We start from the raw sequence: 18407 nt of genomic DNA on the forward strand, positions 1-18407 counted from the left end.
AATGAATATTTATTTGTATAAACAGTTGAAGGTTGTTCGGTGGTGTTCAGTTGTCATGCATATTTTGCATATCTTCCCTCTTGAGGTCATGTGGTGTGTTGGCTTGGTTGGCCTGGTTGGCCCTAAACGGTTTCTGTTTGTGCCCTGTGGCTTCTTCACGAGCTTGTTCACACACTCTGCCCGGTGACGCTCCTCTCTCATGCTTCCCTTCTCCACCGGCCGCAAATTTACGACAGGATCTGTGTTAAGGAGGTGGAATGGAGAATGACCAGAGAGAGAAAGTGGGCGAGCGAGTGAGCGAGGGTGGGAGGGGGATTGAGGGATGGAAAAAAAAAAAAAGAGAGGGAGTTGCGCAATGATGTCATTGAGTCTTAGTTTTGTAGGCGCTGCTCTCAACCGGCCTCACATTATAAATCCCTCTCTCCCTGTCTAATTTCTCTCGCTCTTTCGCTCTCTCTCTTTCTCTGTCTATTCATTCTCTGTCATTACCCGTACAGCCCAGTTCCGGCAGAGGGCAAATTTTGGGTTTGGTGCAGACGTGAGCCTTGAGACTTGCGTCATGCTGGGCTGTTCCAGGATCTCAGGATCATGTCTCAAACAGCATGCAGACATGCTCTTAAACACCAGTATAATCCCAAGTGCTTGATTAAGTCTAAGTTGGGCCTAGATGAATCTGTAGGAGTTTGTTTACCTCTAGGGATTGTGCTGTTCTTTCCTCTATGTGGATTAGGCAGCAAAGGCTGGTAGTTTGAACAGTTGCTACGTTGGTGCAACATATTAAATATATATATTAAGTGCTTGCTTATGACTAACTTAGTAAGTAGAAAAGGTTCACACACAACAGTGATGTTGCTACAACACCATTTGTAGTAGCGTAACATACACGATGCAAGTTGGGCAGGGGCTGCAGATCGGGTACGATGCAGGACTTTTAAAGTCAAAGCAGATTGTCATTTGGGCCGCAGATCCAAAACAAAAGAAACTTGTTTTGAGGTGACCTTAAGTTCTGAGGTGACCTGTCTGGGAAGATGGATTTAGCATAATCTGTACAGACTGTAGAGATAGTTGGGGATGAGTAGCACAGCACATATTGGAGGCTACCCCACATATGAGGCAGATGTTGGCTTCTTATACAAATTTAAGATAGGATAATCCTTTATTAGTCCCACAGTGGGGAAATTCTCAGTGTTACAGCAGAAAGGGATAGCAAGACACTCAGTTACAAAAACTTAGATAAATAATTGACACTATATACACAATATAAATAAGAATTAAAAAAGCAATAGCAATATTATTTATGGGGGGGGGCGTATTGCACATAGTCATTTTACATTGAGTAGTGTAGTTTAAGTGTGTGTGCATGTAGTCCGCTGTGAGCAGTGCTGGTTGTGGAATTATTTACGAATTACTTAAGGTGGAACCTAAATTTAAAAATAGAAACTGCCTAAATATTGCCTGAAGAGCGGTACGTTTCCTGCTCGTTTTCATTGGCTATGGACTGGACCAGTATAGACTACTAGATTTGCGTTCAGTGTCGGGTCAAAAAAAATCTAATGGGTCTGAAACGAGATCAGGAGTCAACAATCTGAGTCTGCACACCTCACACACTACTCTATTCTCTCTCCACCTGCCAACTCTGACTGACGGGAAATCTGCAGACTAGAGCCAGCCAGGGTAGTGTAATTTGGGTAGTGTAACCCCTGGCTTAACATGAGTGTCGTTACACTCTGAACCTTCAATGTTACAATTATGGAGTTACAAAAAAATGCAAATTTAAGGAAAATATTTTGGGGAGAAAATGGGGAAATTATGGAAAAAAGTAGACACATGCTTTCTTTAGTGTGCAGTCTGTTTTCCTCCAAAAATAGACATAATATGGACTAATTTAGACATAAAATTATACTTAAAATGTAACTTAAAATGCATGGCCCAGTCTGATCTAGTGGAATGTTATCGGGGCTGATCCATGGCTGATTTTAATAGATCAGGTGTCGGCTATTTCAGTCTTATTGAGTTCAGGTCCTTTGTTTTTACTGCTGTGCTCTAGCAGAGCGCCAGAAGAGAACTGTGTTTAGTTCAGTGGAGCTATTTTACAGTAGATCATGAACATAGCATAACATCTGTGGTTCTAAGGCTTTGACTGTTTGTGCGCATCCAGAAGATCCTCTATTGCTCATGCTTTCAAACCAATCCAGGTTTCTACTTTTTTTACTTTTGAATTCTGTCTGTTTAGAAATGAAACTATTGCAGGAACACTCAGTATGTTTGATCAACGGGTGTTCAGCACACCTTTCTTCGGTTTCAGTTCAGTCAGCTTACTGCTTTCATAATACAGTAAAGTGATTATCAATAACCAATTGAAAAAAATGTAGTTCCCTTTTAGCAACATTGAGCAAACGCCAGATGAACGAACCCGTCCTGCGACATGATCATCATCTCTGACAGAATCACCTCTATACTCATCTTTACTTCTTTACTGTTTCTTTTTCTTCTGTTGTTTCTCAGGAGACAGTAGTCTGAGTAGTCTGTCTCCACTCTCTGTAATTGATCCAAAAATCCAATTTGGCCAAAAAAAATCTATATTCACACTGCTAACAACCCAAACCATGATTCAGTTGGATCCGGACCAAGACCACCTCTTTTGGTCTGAGCACCTACCTTGTTTGGTCTGGCCCTTACTTCTTAGTTTGGGCTGCCTGGCGATGCCGCATCGGTGGCAGTTTAAAAAAAGAAGCCGTGGCTGGCTGTGCATGTATCAGAAGACGTGTATTAAGTCATTGCGCTCCTAGTGTGAGGAGCATTGCTACTAGCTAGGGGGAGCTACGAACAGGTGGATTAATTGGCAGTATTCAATATGTTCACACAGCAAACTAACCAAACCATGGTTCAGTTTCTACTGACAGACCACCTCTTTTGACCCGACCAAACTTTAAGGCACGTTTCACCTGTACTGGTTCGGACAAAAGTTCTGGATAAAAGCAGGTAGGTGTGAAACTGAAGCGCACTAAAAACACAGCTCTGAAACAAGAGGAATATTAGCATGAACTCTTTGGAATGAAAATATGCATTTCTTTTTTGCAACAGCCAAGTGTGTGGCGTTCATTAGACCTTGTGTGAGACGATGCGCAGGCCAGCTGTTGCAGACACTGCGTTTGCAGAGCATCTCTTTATACGTCTGTGGATGGAACAAGAGCTGTAAATATTTGGACTGAGAGTGTTCTATTAGTCAGTTGTGTTTAATACACACCTCCTACGCTACTGTGTGTTGGTGCTAATTGAGTCCTGTGTGTGTGTGTGTGTGTGTGTGTGTGTGTGTGCGTGCAGTGACTAAGCCTGCCATTATTCTTGGAAACTGAACGACAAAATTGCAATGACATACTGAGTCTCAGTAGGAGGATTGATTAAAGAGGGAGACGGGAAAACAGCTTGTCCTCTCTCTCTCTCTCTCTCTCTCTCTCTCTCTCTCTCTCTCTCTCTCTCTCTCTGTCTCTCTCTCTCTCTCTCTCTCTCTGTCTCTCTCTCTCTCTCCACCTACCTTCCCTTTTGCTCTATCCACTTTATCTCGCTTTCGCTAATGTTCTCATTCTTGACAGGCCTGAAACATCTTGCTGTGCAGTGAGCGTTATACGTTGAGAGGCACACACACACATATATATGCCAGGCTAGTTCAGGCCAGAGTTAACCAACAGCATGAAGTCTTGGATTTGAAGTGGATTTCTTCAAGGCAGAAAAGAGCCGGTTCACTTCTAAAGGGTTTGTGCCCGTTAAATGGAGGGTCACTGTCACGCATAAACCTTGTACTTCAAAATACCAATTTTAGGAGAAGCTTTCAATGAAAGTCAGTGTCAGAAGATTTTATTCCAAGCCTTTTTGGAGCATTTCTGTTGGTCCATTCATCATGACATTCAGACATAATGGAAAGAACAACTATTAAGTTTTAAATTATGTCAAAAAGTGGAAAATGGCAAAAAGACTCATTGATTGTGATGGAGGCCCCATCTCAATTTACAGCACTCACCGCATAAAGGGTTTGCTGCTTCAGTGGTCTGTTAGGTTCTATGTATCCACAGGTCAGAGCAGTTTTGGTGGCACGATGGGGGGTCTACGCAATGCTAGACAGGTGTTTTTAATGTTATGGCTGATCGTTGTATATTCAGCCCAGTAATGAATTGGTGCTAGTTTCCTGTACCCAAATTTAGGCTAAGTTTGAAACTACAGTGTCATGCGATGGTTTTGGGAATCCCTGATTAACATGTGTTACTGTAAATAGATGATAAATTACATGAGTAGGAGATGAACTGATCTCCAAAAGGTATAGGCCTTCATTCACTCGTTTAAGGCTGAGACTTGTTTATATTCTTTGTTGGGAAAGACCGGGTGATGCTAATTTCGAAGCTTTATAAAAATTATTTTAGACTCCTCAAATCTTGTCCCAACAGTCAGCAGCCATGGGCTCCTCTAAGCAGCCAGCTAGCACTCTGAAAATGAAAATAATCCATATGTTGATGTGCATAAAGCAGAAGAAGACTATAAGAAGATGATCTGTGTTTTCAGGTAGACGTTTCCTCAGTTTGAATGTAATCAACATGTGCAGTTGACAAGAGCATTATAGGTCAAGTTGAGGTCTGGAGGGCCAAGAAAACTTTCAGAGAGAGCTGCTTAAAGCTAAATTGCTAGACAGACAAATTAAAAACTCAGGAAAACTTTCAGGAAAATTAGGGGAGGCTGGAGTGGTGGTGCACTGTTCTACTGTGCAGCAACACCTGCACCAATATGACCTTAATCATTAGAGGAAAGCCCTTTCTGCAAGGATCCCTCAAACAACCATTACAAGCTGTGATACTTGCAACATGTTTGTCTCGAGCGTTGGGATGCCATTCTTGGTATTGGGGTGATAATACTCAATATAATAATTCCTATAAACTTCTAACCGTTATAAGCAGTAGGGATGCAACAGTCTGCTTCATGGAGCTTAAACCATGAGCCTTGTCTGAGTTCTTTGAACATCAGACTGCTGTTTGTGTTTGATTAATCTGCAAGGAAAATGAAGTAGATGCTGCTGATATAACAGGAAACAGATAAAAAATCGTTTGGGACTAAATTACTGGTCATCACATAGAGGAGGAGGTCATGACCTGGTGATGTTTATAGTCATGGCTGCATGACCCTGCTGCAATTAGCATTGACCTAAAGCTACTGTGAAGCATTTCATGTAACTTCTCTTGGGTTTCCTAATAAAAAATGGGAAGATTAGGAGTGTGGTAGTCATACACACGTTTTCATGCTGTGAGAAACAGGCCTTAGGGCCTGGACCTGTGGGCAGTGCTGTATGTAGGTCACGATCTCAGCAGCCTAGTAACATTTGATCTTAGGTCAGCGCCGTGGAATTATCTGATCTCAATTCTGTAATTGTGGTCAACACTGGTAATGTCTGATCTTGGGTCAGCACTGTTGATTTGAATTTTCGTTTCTCTAAGTACTGTAGAAAAGTCAGATCTGAGGTTAGCACTGAAAACGTATGATCTCAGGTCAGCACTATGGTAAATTCTGATCTTTGTTGACTGTGAAAATGTCTGATCTAAGATTAAGTATTGTAGAAATGTGTAATCTCAGATCAGCTTGATGGGGAATATTTCATTTTTTTACACTTCTATTGACCTGTCTGATCTCAGTACTGTGGAAATGTCTGATCTCAATACTGTGGAAATGTCTGATCTTGGTTCACCACTATCTTACTGTATGTTCTGATTTAGGTGAGTTATGTGGAAATAGCTGATCTTAGCTTAGCAGTGTGGAAATATATGATCTCATAAGTACTGAATTATTGGGCCTCATAAGTACCGTCAGTGTCTGATCTTGGATCAGCATTGTGGAAACGACTGTCTGATTCTGTGCCAGTCTCATGATGTAATTTACTTCAGTGTGCTAAAGACATAAATGGGTCTGTCTGAATAGCGGCGGTTTTGCTCGGTTTGGTTAAACACTGTGCTTTCTTCTTTATTAGGGGACAAATGCAATAACTCCACAGTGAGAACCGAAGGCCGAGAGAGAAGCAGAGAGAGAGAGAGTTATTGTTTTGTTTTATGATGCAGAGAAATATGTGCGGGTTTTATTGCAGTGGTTAAGCATGTGGCCCGCATGCTTACACACTCACACACACACACACACATAGCTGTGTTAGTGTGTAAATTTGATTTGGATCCCATAGGCGGATTCATTCTCTTTTAGGCGTGGTACACAACCAGATGGACAGAGCCGCCATGTCTCCCTCGCCACTGCAGATGCTCTCCATAGACAAATGCATACATGCACTCGCACTCTCTCTCTCTCTCTCTCTCTCTCTCTCTCTCTCTCTCTCTCTCTCGCGCATTCACACACACATTCTCACCCTCCCTGTCAGTCTGTCTGGCAGGAATCCCCTGGAGTGTAAGTGATTTCATATGGATCCCTTTAGCAGTAGGAGAATGTAAGCTGTGTCGTAGACTGTCATATTTCTCCATGTCTCTCATTGTGTTTCGGTTCACACATGTTCTACCACCCTTTAAAACACTCACCTCTCCCCTCACACTCTCACTCTCCATTAGCTCGCTCTCTTCTGAGATGGCATGACATGATGGATGGCATACTCTGTGTGTTTTCCACGCTGCTTAAAATCTGCCTGCTCTTGTGTAAAAAAACAAACCTGGTTTATGGCATTTGAAGTAGAGCTGCATGATATTAAAATAAAATCTGTTAAATACATTTTATTTTATTGTCTATCTATCTATCTAAATTTATATATATATATTTATAAATTAATATATATATATAAATCATTAATTTATAAAAAACATATATATGAATAATATATATCTATAAATAATATATACATTTATAATTAATATAATTTTATATAATATAATTATTTTTCTTTCTTTTAAAAACATATTTAATATTGTATTAATTTTTTTATAATATAATTAATATATATATATATATATATATATAATAAATGTATCATTTATATATGTATATATTATAAATTAAATGTATATTTATTATTTTCTGTTTGGGCTTGCAAAAAATACATGCATTTATTGAAAGCAGAGAGATACGGAACCAGCATTGAACATGAAAGAAGCATGTGGACATGTGGACTCCAGCCTGCTTCACCTGCCAGAGTTCCATAGTGCAGTTAGCAGTATTCCAAGCCCAGAGTGGGAATGATGGAGGTAAGCCGTTCCTCCTTTTACAAGTCAGTAAAACATCACATTGATTTAGAAGCTGCTATTTGGAGGTGAAATGCTGCACAGTGTTGCTGTAATAAGAGCATGCTCGTGGTGACATGCATGTAGGATGGTTTATACATCCTGTCTTATCAGAGCATATCATGATGACCTCTCTTGGACTATTGACGTGCATGACGACGGGCGACCGGGGCCCATCCTGCTGCAGTGACCGCTGCTGCGTGCTATTGTGGTTGTGATTGACGGATGTCAGTGTGAATGACGTGAGTGCTCCCTGATCTGTGATCAGGGTCGTTTCCTCCTGGAGTGTCCGACTGCGGCACTGATCGTTGGCTTTGGCCTGACCTCAGACTGATGCTGCTGGTGTGAATTATGATGTAGTTGATGTGTGTGTGTGTGTGTGTGTGTGTGTGTGTGTGTGTGTGTGTGTGTGTGTGTGTGTGCGTGCTTGTGCATGCATGTCGTTCTCTCTCTGTGTGGGGATCTGTTTCCTGTATGGTGAGAGATTTTTCCTGGCATTTGGATTGATTACAGCGCAGATCGTTGCGTCTGACCTGACCTCTGAGAGGCTGGATTAATGCTATAGCAGGAAATCAGTGGCAAGCTGCAGCACGACACAGACACTGCTGCATCCGAAGCAGGCAGCGTTTACTGTGTGTGTGTGTGTGTGTGTGTGTGTGTGTGTGTGTGTGTGTGTGTGTGTGTGTGTTACTGCCTTTACTGCAGTAAAAGTGTTGAGTAACATGAGTGCATTCCTTAAGTACAGAGTCACAGAGGCGTCCATTGGAACCATGTGTTCTGCTGACCGTTTCCTGTGTGTGTGTGTGTGTGTGTGTGTGTGTGTGTGTGTGTGTGTGTGTGTTTTAGTTCTGGGAGGTATTGGTACAGTTCAGGATCACATTTCCCAAATATAGCCTGTTATAGCCTTACATCTTATCATCAAATCTGTGTTTGTGTTTAATTAAGACTAGGTCGAGAGCTAGGTTTAGGGTTTGGGTTGAGATCAAGGTTAGGACTTGTTATAGAACCAAGTTGAGGGTTGGGTTTTGGGTTTAGGTTAAAGTGAGGGTTGGGTTTTGGGTTAAGGTTGGATTTTGGATTTAGGTTAAGGTGAGGGTTAGGTTTTGGGATTAGGTTAAGGTTGGGTTTTGGATTTGGGTTAAGGTGAGGGTTAGGTTTTGGGTTAAGGTGAGGGTTAGGTTTTGGATTAAGGTGAGGATTAGGTTTTGGGTTTAGGTTAAGGTCAGGGTTGGGTTTTGGGTTTAGGTTAAGGTCAGGGTTGGGTTTTGGGTTAAGGTTGGATTTTGGATTTAGGTTAAGGTGAGGGTTAGGTTTTGGGATTAGGTTAAGGTTGGGTTTTGGATTTGGGTTAAGGTGAGGGTTAGGTTTTGGGTTAAGGTGAGGGTTAGGTTTTGGATTAAGGTGAGGATTAGGTTTTGGGATTAGGTTAAGGTTGGGTTTTGGATTTGGGTTAAGGTGAGGGTTAGGTTTTGGGTTAAGGTGAGGGTTAGGTTTTGGATTAAGGTGAGGATTAGGTTTTGGGATTAGGTTAAGGTCAGGGTAAATTAATGTGATTTAATACTGATGGCGTTGGCAGTTGTTGTAGCTCGTACCCGGGTGTAGATTAGATGACAGGCTTTGGATCTAGGGCAGTTTCATTTCACCTCCATATTTTTTGCTCTGGTTTTAGCTCTGATACAGATTAATCTTGGTCTCGTCTGTCCCCAAGAACTCTGCACTCTGTTTTTCAGAACTCTGCAGGCTCAAGTGACCTGTAATCCAGTTGTCCTGTTTTTGTAGCTGACAAGTGGTCTGCGTCTTGCAGCGTAGCCTCTGCTTTTCTGAACAGTGGGTCTGATCTGTCAGACAGGTGAAAAAGGTTTTTTCTTCGTTATGGTAAAAATTCTTCTATCGTCAGCAGTGGTTTTCGTTGGCCTACCAGTCCCTTTATTAGTAATAGTCCAGAATGTTGACTTTGCAGAGCCTAAGTTGTGGCTGATGTCTCTTACAGTTGCTTGTTGTTTCTCAGGCTTGTAATGGTTATCTTGACTCTCATTGGCACCACTCATTGGTCTCTACTGTTCTGAAAGGTCAAAAATAGTATGAAGAAAAATCTTCTGTGGGGACGTTTGTCTAGGTTTGACTGTTATTGAAAGCCCTTCACGCTCTGTATTGACTTGACTGGAGTGAATGGAAAGGCCACATCATCAGGAAAGGGGTGCTACAGGTATAGCGTACATTTGCAGTCTTAGGGTCTGTTTCACTTCCAGATGCTGTGGAGTTTCCCCACCTCTGGAACAGAAAGTGTGTGTGTGCGTGTGTGTTGTCAGAGAGATGTGCCCACGGTCGAGGGCCTTTAATTGGTTCTTTGTTCACCTAGCAGCCGTTGCCATGGTATCTCTGCGGCGTTACCGCTAGAACTGTCTCCTTCACACACACTGGTGGTATAATCAGGTTTGCATGAAGTTTGTAAACACACACACACACACACACACACACACACACACACACACACACACATATAAAGACTCACACACAGATCTATATATATGCATATATACATAGCCACATGCATAAGGGAGCACTATACAGTCAGGAAGCATCAGGATTAAAAAAGTGCTTTTGATGAAGTGCAGTTGAGTTCAGTAATAAACACACCTCCGTGTGTGTGTGTGTGTGTGTGTGTGTGTGTGTGTGTGTGTGTGTGTGTGTGTGTGCATGCAGAGACGTGTGCAGAAGGCTGATCTCCTGATCACTTCTCTTTGATAGAGATGTTGCGCTGCATGCTGATATTTTATTCATGATGGCTCCAAATGCTGCAGGCCAGAGCCCTGTGCAGGAGAACACTCAGAATAACTGATTCTAAGTCTCTCTCCCTCTCCACTCGCACTTACACACACATCCACACACACACACACTCTCACACTTACTTGTGAATGCAGTAGAGAGAGAGGGAGGGGAACAGCACAAAAAGAGACAAAAAGATTTGACTGAAGGAAAAAGAGAGAGGGGGAAAAAGAAGCCACTGCCAGAGGACCGGCTGAATCTTCAGCGCACTCTCAGGCCATTCTGATCATTTCTTCACACATTCGGAGATTTTTGATGGTTTAAAGCAGCGGTAGGGAACCCAGGGACGGAGTCCAGCACCGTGTGCTGATGTTCCTGCTCCAGCACACTTTCTGAACTTGGCAGTTAAGAGGTGAGTTGAATCAGGTGTGCTTGAGCAGGAAAAATGAATTCGGCCCTCCAGGACTGGAGTTTCCCACCCCCGGTTCAAATGTTACTGTGGGTAGTTAAGTCCGCAGAAGATTAGCTGATCTCTACTTTACAACCTTCTTTTAATTTATTTATATATTTATTTATTTTTGTGGGATAAGTGTACAGTTTTTGTTTTGTACAGAATGGTAAAAAAGGGACATTGAGCCGCATGCAAGAGATTTGAGCTTTCAGATAACCTTTACCACCATTTCAGACCTTAATTAGCTTGTTAAGGCTGTGGCTTGTTCACAGGTATCACTAAGAAAGGCCAGATGATGCTAATTTTAAAGCTCTGTTCATAATGAAAGAAATGGCTGTTAACAGGGACAGCAGGGCTGTGTCCCATTTGCACACTACTACTAAGGTAGAGCTGGGCAATATGACGATATTTTATCGTATTGTGATAAATGTTGTTATCGTGATAATAAGCTTTTCTAAGTATATGGAGGAGACTGTTAGTGCTCAATAAACACTGGTCAGCTGCAGGTTTCATTACTAACAGTGTAACTAGACTGGTTTCATTAGATGAAGTGCAGCAGATGAATATGAATATGAAGATGAAGATGAATATATATATATATAACTATATGCTACATAGTTCATACGCACAAGCAGTTAAGTATTAGAAATGTAGTTGAGGTCATGAAGAGCAAGAAACATTTCAGAGATTTGCACAAAGTATTGCTAGAAAGTAAAATACCTTCAGGAGATATTAGCAGACTCTGGAGGAAGAGTCAACATGAAGAAACTTTTACTGCATCCTCAACACCAAATTCAGCTTCAGAAGTTTTCAAAGAAATGTATGTGGACTGATGAAGTTAATGTTTCTGGACTCAATAAGCAAAGGTATGTTCGGATAAAAAAGGGTGCAGAACTTTACACCTCTCCAACTGAAAAGCAATGAGTTCAATGAAAGTGAATAAGCGTAAGAGAACTTCAGAGAAAGTTCTTCATGTCGTATGATGTTCTGTCTAACTGCATTTGGAATTGTTTGTTAAAGGGGTCTCTGGTCATATCAGTCGTTATTCATATTTGTTGTGTTATTGCTCTGATGTTCACAGGAGGCATGTGTGAGTAGCAGGTGTCAGCAGTGGGATCTCAAGCTCCAAAGGACCAGAGACCCCTTCACTACACAGTGACGTCTGCCTACAGGTAGGAGTGTGTTTGGGTGTGTGTTTTGTGCTTGTGAAGATAAAATAGCTTGAGCCTTTGATGTAAGATTGCTTCTACAGTAGTCAATAGATATATACAGTAGATGGACAAAAGTAGTGGGACACCTGCTCATTCATTGATCCTTTCGAAATCAAAGGTTTATAAAAGAGAGTTTATCCTGCTTTTGTTGGAGTGTTGTTCTCTGCTGGCTTTCTACAAGATTTTGGAGCATTGCTGTGAGGATTTGATTGCATTCAGCAACAGGAGTGTTAGTGAGGTCAGGATGTTGGATAATCGCCACCCCACTTCATCACCAACTCCTCAACTCATTCCAGACATATGGGAGGAAGCACCATCCATCATTTCAGAGAACCCGGTTCCCCTGCTCCACGTCTCAATTTACTCATCATCATGTGAATTTGCAGTCTACCACAAAGACGCTCACTTTCACTCAGAGACTGACTGACTGTCTGTCTCTATCTCTGTTGAATTGGGGTTCTAGGCAGGTGGTAATTTACAAACACCTATGTTTAAAATCGGCTCAATATTGGCGCACTAATATGAGTTATTAATACTGGTTTCGTCTGGATTAATGCCAACTGAGCAGACTATTCCAGCATTCGTTTACTGTAGGCCCTGCTAGTCCATCTTATAATCCATTCCGGGTGTAGGTCTAAACAGAAAGTAAATTATGAGTGTATTTAAGAACATATTAATAAATTTGTCAGAGTTTGAATAAGCTGCTGGTGTGCCGCCGTGCAGGCAGAGCGCTGTGGCAGTCTCTGCTCTAAATAGACAGTAATGCGTATCGATCTGAGCGACACCACGAAATGGAAGAATGATTGTAAATTGAAGTATTTAATTCCGCTGGCTGTTAGTGCCAGGCCATGCATTGGTAATCAATTAGTGTTCTTTTTCTGCTTTTGGCAGCAGATTTTCTATTAGAGCCTTCACGCTTTCCATCCCTCACGCTGTGCGCGTCTGTGTGTGTGGCAGCATAGCGAGGTCATGTGTTTGACCCTGTAACACGAGACGGAAACATGTTTTAAAGGTTGTGTCATGCGAAGCAAAATGTAAAGTTTCATTGGACGATGTCCAAATGTTTGAATGCATTCATTAAAGGGGTGTCCACAGATACATTAAATTGCATCCATAGCAAACAGCTTGTCTAGTCTACAGTTTGTCTATGCCCTGTAAAAACGTGCCCTATTGGAACCATGCCTGATGCCAGACATTTTCCAGACCATGCTGACACTTCCATGCCCTCTCCAGTACGGTAGTGGAGGTGATGATCCCCTGGGGCAACCACGCCAGTAGCAGGATAAGACTTTTTTTTTCAATATGATTGATTTAAGATGAAAGGCGTCCCAATATTTTTGTCATCTATATAGAGTGTATATATATATATATATATATATATGTGTGTGTGTGTGTGTGTGTGTGTGAATATATACACTGAGAGAGAAATTTCTCCTCCTTCTCCTGTTCAAATCTAAAGGCCTTCAGTGCTTAGTGTTCTGAATGTTTGTTTGAGTGCATCTAACAAAAAAGGCAGCATCATTTAATGTAACATCCAAAAAGCTCCACTTCCACATACTGATGCAGTTTGCTTTGCACAACTTGGGCATGCACAAAGCGCAGCATAATGTGGTGGCAGAAGGAAGTTAAAGGAAACATAGACATCTCTCTAAATAGATTTCCAAAGGTCTGTTAGGGTTAAAAGCGTTTGTGCTGTAATGAGTCACCATTGACTAGAAGAAGAGGAAGTGAAAAACCATGATGGGAACTCTGTATTCAGTGAGTTTGATTTTTCTCTCGAATTCTGGATAAAAGAATGAATTCTGTCTGGCCTTCCAGTAATTTTTAATCAGTGAAGACTAATTATACTCTCGCAATTATCCAAGTATCTTGTTGGATTTCTTTGCGTCTATTTTCTCAAAGTGTTATTTTTTTTCCTGCAGATGCATCTTGCCCACTTCCCCTTCTGCTCTAACTTGACAAAGGCGGGTTAGCCTTGAGGGTTTCCTGCTAGCGGTGTGCGTCTATTTCAAGCTGTGACACATGCACGCACGCACACGCACACACACACACACGCACGCACACATACACATAAGGTTAGTTTCTGACCCAGTGACATCATCAGCACTGTTTCAAAATGGCCTCAGGTCGGTGTGGCCCTGCCCTGGTCAGAAGCTGATAGTGTGAAGTATTGACCTAGAACCAGTCTTTAAAGTTGTTGCAATTAAAGCGGCCCTGTTTGAGATCGTTGCTGTGTGTTGCTAACAGGAGCTAATAGGAACATTCCCTCACAACCCCTGTTTAAAGCCTGTGCTTTTCTCTGGATATAAAGAGGATGAAATGGCAGAAGAAGCCACCATTAAAAACAGTGGCCCTTCACTCTAAAGCTAACCAGCCTAGCATGTACAAAATACTGCCTGAACCTGCAGTACAATGGCAGGGGGCTTTTTTTTTTTTTTTTTTTTTTTTTTTTTTTTTTTTTTTGCAGAATTGCTTTAATTCATCCACATTGAAAGGCTTTCGAGCACCAACTGCTCTTTTCAGGTCCTGCCAGAGAATATCAGTGGGGTTCAGACGTTTCACTAGATCACACCGAAATCCTCATTTTTCATGCAGACATGGATTTACTCTTTTTGTGCTTTGATTGGTGTCTTGCTGCGCTCAGTAGCACTTCATGCTTAGTCATGAATTGATGATTTCTGCCCAGCCCTGAAGCTGCAAAGTGTCCACACACCATCACTTTCACCTCCATCGTGTTTGACATGTTTCTTATTGAGGAATGGGGCAGTGGCGGTTCAGCAGTTAGAGCACCAGGCTACAGGATTGTGGGTTCGATAGCCGGGCTTGCCTAGGGCCAAAGTTGTGCCCTTGAGCAAGGCTCCTCACCCTCTCTGCTCCCCGGGTGCCACAGCAATGGCTGTGTGTGTTCACTGCACAGATGGGTTAAAGACGGAGGTCAAATTCCATCTGTGTCCAACACAAATGGAGAATATGGTTGTCTCGTCTTATGATTTGTTAACTTCCAATCTTCTAAAGGACATTATTTCAAAAGTCTTGTGGATCTTAAACATTTCACCAGTCTCTTTATGGCTTTACAGAGATCTGAGCCTCTCTTGAGCAAGCTAGAGGGGACAGTGGCAAGGGGAAACTCCCTCAGAACGAAAGGAAGAAACTCAAAAGAGGAACCCATCCTCCTTTGGTCAACACCAGATAACAACAAACAGCAGAGACGAGAATAACTGCAGGAAAATAGTGAGAAAGAGAACTGGCTCCATAAATGATGAGAATGCCAGTGAGTGTAGAACACATGTTCACATGCAGGTTAGACAGTCATATGCAGAGCAGTACAGTGAGACACGAATGAAACAATGGGAGGATCCAGAGCGGGACAGCTGTGGGGAGCAGGTTATTGGAGAGCCAGGTTGGGTAACCCTGGGCAGAACAGTAGGAACAAAGCATCTCGATAAATGGTAAAGAAAACAGAATAGGAAGGGAAATCAAAGGGGTTAGGAGGATTATGGTAAAACATCAGGTTTACACAATGGGAGAGCCCGTTCCAGGGGGTAGACAGGCACCAGCATCCAACCACGACAGCATCTGTCTGGCCAATTGCTTTGTTTTTGAGGAAATTTGGACAGGCTGGCCACTTCACTGGAGTCCCAAAGCCTCAGCATTTAACTCTGTCCAGAGAGAAAAGGTCTGTTCAAGTACTGTTTAGTTGTGTCTAGTTGAACTAGCTCTAATTAGCAACTGCATTTTGGCTTATTGAGTAACTGGGCAGTTCCTTTTTCACACAGTTCCACTTTGGATGAATGAATGAGACATATTTTTATTTATTTTATTTCTTTTCTGATGGTGTAAATCTAATTGGGACAAAGTCTGCACTTTGTCTGGTTTGCGAAGTTAAGTCTCACTTTGGCCAGTTCATTGCACTCAGAGCGTGTGAATTACACGGAGCGTAATTACTGCTGATCACCCTGGCTGGAAGTGGTACCCTGCTGTGGGAGGCAGCCTGGCTACCGGCTTATCGTTCAACATTGGTGTGTGTGTGTGTCTGCATAGTTTATTATGCATGACCATGTCTGGGTTGTGTGTTAATTATGGAACTAAGTCTGGCAGCCCCATCCTACCTAACCAGCTGAATATTCTCTTTGAGGTTATCACTCTAATCCACACACACACACACACACACACACACACACACACACACACACACACACTAACCTCTACATACTTAAACACATGCCTAAGCGCACAATTAGTTATTATCTAAAGAGATCTGAGTATTGATCTGAGTTTCTGGAATGGACTGTGAATGCAGTATGTAACCTTTTTATGTATATTTAAAAATTGCAACCCAGTTTGATACTGACACACACACACACACACACACACACTACGAAGCATGCAAATCATAGGTTTAGCAGGAAACGGCTGTATTCATTTGCTTGAAAAAATGTTTTTTTAATCTGAACTGTGAAAGGAAGGTCAGAACTAGTGCCTGAAAGTTTTAGAAATTCATGGCATGGTTTGTTCTGCATGTTCAGTTTTGACATCACAGTGCAGTACAGCTGCTTACTATATAAACTTACTATATAAATAAAAGGGTGTACAGTCTGAACAGTGTGTTTTTGTGAATCATTATTCCATGGTTTCTGTTGGTGTTTTGATAAATCCTGCAGAGATGTTCACAAATGCAAGTCCACACTTCATGCAAGTCAGAATCTTGAGCTTCTAGGGTGAAAGTCCAAGTTGATTCTCCAGTGTCTAGGGGGAGAGTCCGAGTTGAGTCTTGAGTTTCTGGGGAAGACCCAGAGTTGAGTCTTGAGTCAGTGGTGGAAGAGTTCTGATTCTATTGAATTTCTTGGGAAGAGTTTTGAGTTTCTGGGATGAGAGACCAAGCTGAGTCTTGATTCTCTGGGTGGTGAATGCTGAGTCAAGTCTTGAGTTTCTGGGGAAGACCCTCAGTTGAGTTTTGAGTCACTGGAGGAAGAGTTTTGAGTTTCTGGGGTGAGACTTGAGTCTTGTGTTTTGAGAGGGAAAAGTCAGTCTTGAGTCTTGAGTCAGTGGTGGAAGTTCTGATTCTATTCTTGAGCTCCTGGGGAAGAGTTTTGAGTTTCTGGGATGAGACCAAGTTGAGTCTTGATTCTCTGGGTGGTGAATGTTGAGTCAAGTCTTGAGTTCCTGTGGAAGAGTCCTGGTTGAGTCTTGAGTCAATGAGGTACAAGTTGTGAGCTGGTTTTAGAGTTTCTGGGGAAGAGTCCAAGCTGAGTCTCTTTGACTCATGACTACAATTGCCAAGAAAACTATGATAAATTCACAGTACCTATAATACCATACACCGAAAACCTGAACTCTATATAGGCCGTGCATAGTGGTAGGAAAACTCTCAGGAACTGTGATTCATGTATGGTTGAAAATGAAGGGTTTAAACTATTCACTTCATTAAGGTCTGTGGTTTGTATTTATTTAGATTTGTTGTTTTGTTTTTTCTCAGACATTTTGCATGCCTTAAGTCTTGAGTCAGAGTTCATTTGCGAGTCATTCAAGCGCCCAGTTCCATGTCGTTCGAGTCTAAGTTGAGTCTTGAATCACCTAACATGCCACTCGAGTCTGCGTCTTTAAAACTCTATAATGACCAAGTGAATTGTACATGGCCACAGCATACTGCCTTGACTTTGAGCACATTGTCTTAGTTTGTCTTCTCACTGGTCGATTGTTCATAACTCATGTCATCTAAATCTGCCCAGCTGGCAGCTTCCTTCGAAAGGCATTCTTCTCATCAGTTTCTTAACCGAACAGCCATTGTTTATATGTCTGCAGTACCCCAGGATTTACCGCCCAGGTGACATCATTAGCCAGGGTGGTTTGCCCATGAAGAAAATGATGGGTTTTGTCCCACATACTGAAACAATGCTTTGTACTCTCATCAGTCTGCCTTGTGAACACCTTACAGAGGCTTCTTTTTGAATCGTATTACTTCGGATGACAAAAGGTGAGTATCTGCGAATGCTATGGCTACTGAATATCAAATATGTGAATGCCTTACCCTCAAGTCTGCAGGGAATTGTGGTACCATGCTGCAGTTGATCCTATTGTTAATAGGATCAGCATTTTCAACACAAAACTCGCTATACTTTTTCTGTCTTGTGGTGTTTTTCTCAACACTGGTTCATTGTAATTCAGTATCTTGAGAACGTTCTTGTAGTTTTCCAAGTGGTATAACATGATCTACCACATGGCTTTTGTTTCATCATACACCACATTTATAACCATCTTAATCTTAATCTGTGTGGTCATTTGTTTAGCTTTGTCTGGTGGGTGATTGGGAAAACAGTATTAGCAGTGTTTACAGTGTTGTAAACAGTATGATCAAGCCTCATTCTTTTCTAATTCTTCTCATTCTGATGGTCATTGTTAACTGAAATCTGCACCCAGTTGGAGAAGGTATTGTTTTGGTGGGAAAGTAGATAGAAATGTACATCAGTCTGAAAACCAATTATTAGTGTGTGATTTGCATGTTCAAGAGTAGATACAACAATTGAAATGAGGACCTGCACACCAGACCTCACATAAGTTAAGAAAATATTCAAAGAGGGAAAAAATGAATTTCAAAAATGCAGTGTTAAATAACTAATTAAATAAGTTTAATGGATCAGATTTAACATATTCTACAAATATTTTCTAATAATTATCCTCTATTGGGACATAATTTCTAATAAATTTTCAATTCAGGGTCAGTCTGAAAAATTG

General features: G+C 41.7%; 1 protein-coding gene across 3 annotated transcripts in view; it reads left to right on the top strand.

The window, feature by feature from the left end:
* The window catches only part of galnt1 (UDP-N-acetyl-alpha-D-galactosamine:polypeptide N-acetylgalactosaminyltransferase 1), a 155251-nt gene that overhangs the window by 43632 nt on the left and 93212 nt on the right, over positions 1-18407 (top strand). For all 3 annotated transcript variants that reach the window (XM_072692097.1, XM_072692107.1, XM_072692115.1), the window contains exon 2: positions 11546-11636. The gene's annotated coding sequence lies outside the window, so the exon portion shown is untranslated. The remainder of the gene's footprint in view (positions 1-11545; positions 11637-18407) is intronic.

Source organism: Salminus brasiliensis, chromosome 1 (genome assembly GCF_030463535.1).
Source record: "Salminus brasiliensis chromosome 1, fSalBra1.hap2, whole genome shotgun sequence".
Taxonomy (NCBI): Eukaryota; Metazoa; Chordata; class Actinopteri; order Characiformes; family Bryconidae; genus Salminus; species Salminus brasiliensis.